The 5,579-nt window shown below is 39.2% G+C and overlaps 1 pseudogene; it reads right to left on the bottom strand.

The window, feature by feature from the left end:
- Positions 1-579: 579 nt before the first annotated feature.
- Positions 580-3,371, bottom strand: LOC143661129 (PCNA-interacting partner-like; annotated as a pseudogene).
- Positions 3,372-5,579: the final 2,208 nt, after the last annotated feature.

The following is a 5,579-nucleotide window of genomic DNA, read 5'->3' as shown; positions in this document are numbered from 1 at the left end:
TGTAGGTTTCTGGAAAGTTACCCTAGTGCATAGAACTTTTGCAGAATCCTATGCACTGCCTGAGGTGTTCCCCAGTATTGGCTGGAATGGTTTTGGTTGGGGTTTGGCAAGTCATACTAGTATTTTTGAACAATACTTAACATACAAACCTTACATACACTCCTGATCAAAATAATAAAGCATTAGTATAATTTACACCTTGATCTTTTAAAAATTAAGGGTATTGTGGCGGGCCGCGGTGGCTCAGCGGGCAAGAGTGCTTGCCTGCCGTGCCGAAGGACCCCGGTTCGATTCCCGGCCCCAGCCCATGTAAAAAACAAACAAACAAACAAAATATAATAAAACAAGAAAATGTTTAAAAATGTTTCCCTTTCTTCCTCCCTTCCTTCCTTCTATCCTTCCTTCCTTCTCTGTCTTTCCTTCCCTTCCTTCCTCAAAAAAAAAAAAAAAAAAAAAAAAAAAAAAAAATTAAGGGTATTGTAAATCTTGACAAAGAAACATGCAAACATAAAAATTTACGGTATGCTTTTGGTGAAAGGTTTTAGATATAAATAAATCTAAAGCACATAAAAGACAAGTTCATAGTCTAAAAAACTTAGTTAACTTTGTCTGACCAGTAATCACTTTGCCCTTGGCAGTATACTTGTTGCCTTTGCTTTCAATTTATTCTGCGACTTGTCTGGCGCCTCATGTATTGTATTAGTTAGATTCAGTTGTCAACTTGGCCAGATGAGCATACCTAGTCTTGTTGCTGCGGACATAAGCCAATGGTACGTGAACCTCATCTGTTGCTAATTACATCTGCAGTCGGCTAGGAGGCGTGTCTGCTGCAATGAGTGACGTTTGACTTAATTGGCTGGTGCTTAAATGAGAGAGCACAACGTAGAACAGCCTAAGCAGCTCAGCATTCCTCATCTCAGCACTCACAGCTCAGCCCAGGCCTTCAGAGATGAAGAAAGAAGTCACCCCGGGGAAAGTTGTTGGAACCCAGGGGCCTGGAGAGAAGACCAGCAGAGACCATCTTGTGCCTTCCACATAAGAAAGAACCTCAGTGGAAAGTTAGCTGCCTTTTCCTCTGAAGAACCAACAAAATAAATCCCCTTTTATTAAAAGCCAATCCGTCTCTGGTGTGTTGCATTCCGGCAGCTAGCAAACTAGAACACGTATCTTAGCAGTTTTATATTGAAACACTTAATTTCCATTATCAGAGAGAAAATTTTCACCATCGAAATCCACCTGTTTCCTTTTTAAGCTCTTATTTCCTGTCTGACTTCTTGATTTTCTAATACATTTTCATTTTTACTTCTGTCTGGATGGACATTTTCAAAACTTGTTCCAATTGCTGTTGTTTCAACAGATGGATTTACACCAGAAAGGCTATTTTCTATGTAGAGAACACATAAAGAGCTTGATGCAGAATTATTACTATTCCATTTATCCTTGCTTATCATGCAGTCATGTTTATAAGTACAGGAAAATTGGGATCTTATTAAGGTTTGCTTCACTTATTTTTTTATCTCTTGCATTGACTTTTGGATGTGTTCTCCTAGGGGGTTTACTGTTGAGTTTTTTTACCTGTGTGGGAGATCTGAAAAGTGTAAGAATAGAAGTTCCACTATTATTAATTGTATTTTCATCATCATATAAAAGTTCTGCTTTGTTTTGGATAGGAGCATTGGCTGCTTCTTTATCCATAAGAACTAGTAAAATTTTTATAGTATCTCTACCGCAGTATGCAGCGTCACAGTGTTCTAGTTTGCAGCGTCATCGTGTTCCAGTTTGCTAGCTGCCAGAATGCAATATACCAGAAATGGAATGGCTTCTAAAAAGGAGAATTTAATAAGCTTCAAGTTTACAGTTCTAAGGCTGAGAAAATGTCCCAATTAAAGTGAGTCTATAGAAATGTCCAATCTAAGGCATTCAGGGAAAGATACCTTGGTTCAAGGAGGCCGATGAAGTTCAGGGTTTCTCTCTCAAGTAAGAAGGCACATGGTGAACACAGGGCTTCTCTCTCAGCTGGAAGGGCACATGGCAAGCACAGCGTCACCTGCTAGTTTTCTTTCCTGGCTTCCTGTTTCATGAAGCTCCCAGGAGGTGTTTTCCTTCTTCATTTCCAAAGCGCTGGCTGGTGGACTCTCTGCTTCATGGTGCTGCAGCAATCTCTGCTCTGTCCGAATCTCTCGCATTCTCCAAAATGTTTCCTCTTTTACAGGATTCCAGTAAACTAATCAAGACCCACCCGAATGGGTGGAGACACATCTCCCCCAATCCAGTTTAACAACCACTCTTGATTGAGTCACATCTCCAGGGAGATGATCTAATTACAGTTTCAAATATACAGTATTGAATAGGGATTAGAAGAAATGGCTGCCTTTACAAAATGGGATTAGAATTAAAACATGGCTTTTCTAGGGTACATACAGCCTTTCAAACTGGCGTACACAGGATTTATGGCATATAATTTTGGCTGTGCAGGACTGATGTTAGTAGTGCTAACAGTTACTATTTCTTGATGAGAATAGATGATATTTTCAATCCTCAAACCCAAATTCTGAGCAACTTCTTCTACTGCTTTATAGAAAGGATCCCTGCCGTTCTGGCTTTTAATCAGGTATATCTTTATCAATGAGAGTATATGACCTCCTGCAATGATGACTTTAAGTTAATTTTAAAACCACTCCAATAAGTAGGTATTATTATCCCTAAATTACAGATGACAGAACTGAGTCTCAAGGAGGTTAAATAGCATGTCCAAGAACATACAGTGAGAAAAGTTGGCAGGACACATCATATTGCATTCTATCATATGAAGGGTTATTATATGGAAGAAGAAATTAAGCTAGCTAGTAGCGATCTAAAGCAAACCAGAAACTGGAACAAATATCATCAAATGACAAGTTTTTGAAAAATCCTGAAATCACCATTTCTTTATACCCAGACTAAACCTGAAAGAATCTGGGTTGAAGCCCCTAGTCTAGATGACCAAGCCAGGACGAATGTAAGAAATATACAGGAGGAAGAAGTTTGGTACATCACAAGGAAGCAAATAGAGGTGTCCAACAATAGGACAGGGTTTTTTGAAGTCATGATCTCCCCATCCCCTGAGATATCCCAGGAAAGACAGCACAGTCCAAGAGAGAAGGTGGTGTGGAAAGGATGGACTAGGGGTCAGACTGCCTGGGTGCCAGTCACAGCTCTGCAACTTCCCACTTTGGGTAAGCTCTTTAACTCTCCGTGACACAATCTCTTCCTCTGTAAAAGAATAACCATAGCTTAGTTACTCTCATAGGATTGTTATAGGGAAGGAATGAGTTTATATAAGCAAAACAATTAGAATACTAGCTGGCAGAATTACCACTAGCAATTATCATTATCATTATTAGATGATCTTTAAGGTCATCAAGGATTCTGTGATCCTATACTGGGTTTTTAGTAAATTCTTTTTAAGATAAGGTAATAATAAAGTAAAAAAGGCAGAAAGCTTTGTACTTGGTAGTATGTGCTTACTAACAAATTTTGAGCCAGTACAACATACAAATAATTAGGAGATATTATAGTATGTTAGAAATTTTACTGAATATTAATTTATTCAATACTAGGATTTAATTTGTAAATACATTTTCATAGAGTTGTAAAATCTTATTCATTAAGATTTTAAATATTCCCCCCTCAGATTTCTTCTACTTATTCAGAGAGAACTTGCTAGTAAAGGGCAAATGTCAGATATGCTCTATTATTCATTCATTAAAATTTTCTGACCACTCTCTTTATTGTACACTGATCATGTATCCTGTACTTGTATATACTGTATTGATGATAAAGTGTGTGGTGGTTTAAAGCTATATGCGCCCCAACAAAACATGTTCTTAAATCTAATCCATTCCTGTGGGTGTAAACCCATGTAAGTAGGACCCTTTGAAGGGGTTACTTCAGTTAAGATGTGTCCCACCTCATAAGAGAATGAAATTCAGACAAAGAGAATGAAAGCCTCAAAGGCAAGAAGCTGAAATCAACAAAACCCAGAAGACAAAGGAGAGACTGGCAGACACTGCCACATGCCAGGCCATGTGGCAAAGGGCCATAGATATATGTTTTCAATTCTCTTACATATATGCCTACGAGTGAGTCATATAGTGATTCTATGTTTAACTTTTTGAGAAACTACTTTCCAGCTATTTTCTTAAGTGACTATACCATTTCACACATATCTAAAACATTTGACATACGGTGTTTTTGTTGTTACTCAATTCTATATATTTTCTAATCTCCATTATGAATTCTTTCATAACCTATGGATTATTTTTAGAAGTGTTTTTAAGTTTCTGTACAGAAAAGGTCTTTCTTATTATCATTCTTTTATTAATGTCTAACTTAATTGTATTAAGTGATCAGAGCTTGTTGATTGTATGACGTCAATCCTTTGAAACCTACTGAGTTAGTTTTATGACTTAATACCATGGGTACTTTCATAAATGTTCCGTGTATGCTTAAAGGAATGGATATTCTCGAACTGTGTTAAATATACATGTATGCTAGTTATGTATCATCTGATAGATATACATTATCTGATTGTTAATTGCACTGTTCAAATTCTCCTTATTCTTTTCACTGGATGATTAATATTTTTTTGGCTTGCCATACAAAGTACGGAAAGCGACTTGGGTGTTCCTTATGCTTAGAACTCAGCCAGCATTTGTTCCAGTGTGCCAAGCAAATGCTCAGCCAAAAATCTGAAGAAGGTGAGGGCATGGGGGGTTTTGCAGGTGCTCACACTCCCAATCAGCAAACAAGGAACGCTTGGTAAGAAGCTATCAGGCCATACTCCACGTGTGTATTAAGCAAAAAGATTCAAAGTGATGCAGCAAAGCATCTCTAGGTTGGCAGAGCACAGAGGGAGGGATTCCTATGAAGCCTGGCATCACTTAGTGCCAGGAAAATAAAAAAATAAAAAGGGCTGAGACCTTATTAATGGATTCTAGATGTTCTGCTGCACAATGGAGAAAAATTCTGTAACTTTATGGCGGTGAGGTCTGGTAATGGGCCAGCGAGGGAAGAGGATAGAGTGGGGAGGGGGATTGCGGCAGCCTCGGCTTCAGGAAGTAGGAAGGGCTGGGTAGCACGGGGCTGAGACTGCGCCTCGCTGACTTTTTTGAGGCTCGGAGTCTCTTATAACCACTTGGTTCCGGGGGAAGGTACCACATAAAGTCCTCGGACCCGGAGTGGGAGGACTTCATAGGGATGAGGTGGCGAAGGCTTGTGTCTGCCGTCCCCATGGAATTCACGCCTTCCAACTCAGCTGACAAAGCAAAAAAACGCCAGATTCACGCTACCTGGGCTGTCACTCACTGGTGGGTAGGGCAGGCTCTTCCTCACTCAGGCTTTTATCAGTCAGATCAAAGAAGAGTGGGACACGTTAGGAAGAGGGATGTAAAGCTGCCATCGCCACACAATATCTCCTCCTTTCCTCTCCGCTTCTGTCTCTACTAACGTATTATCTCAATGAATAAAACGTGTATTTTCTACATAAAACGCGTTATTTAATTAATACAATGTGAGAAATCTGCGTTTAGGCGTTGAAA

The sequence above is a fragment of the Tamandua tetradactyla genome, chromosome 17, assembly GCF_023851605.1.
Source record: "Tamandua tetradactyla isolate mTamTet1 chromosome 17, mTamTet1.pri, whole genome shotgun sequence".
Lineage (NCBI taxonomy): Eukaryota > Metazoa > Chordata > Mammalia > Pilosa > Myrmecophagidae > Tamandua > Tamandua tetradactyla.
This window is presented reverse-complemented; position numbering and strand designations above follow the sequence as displayed.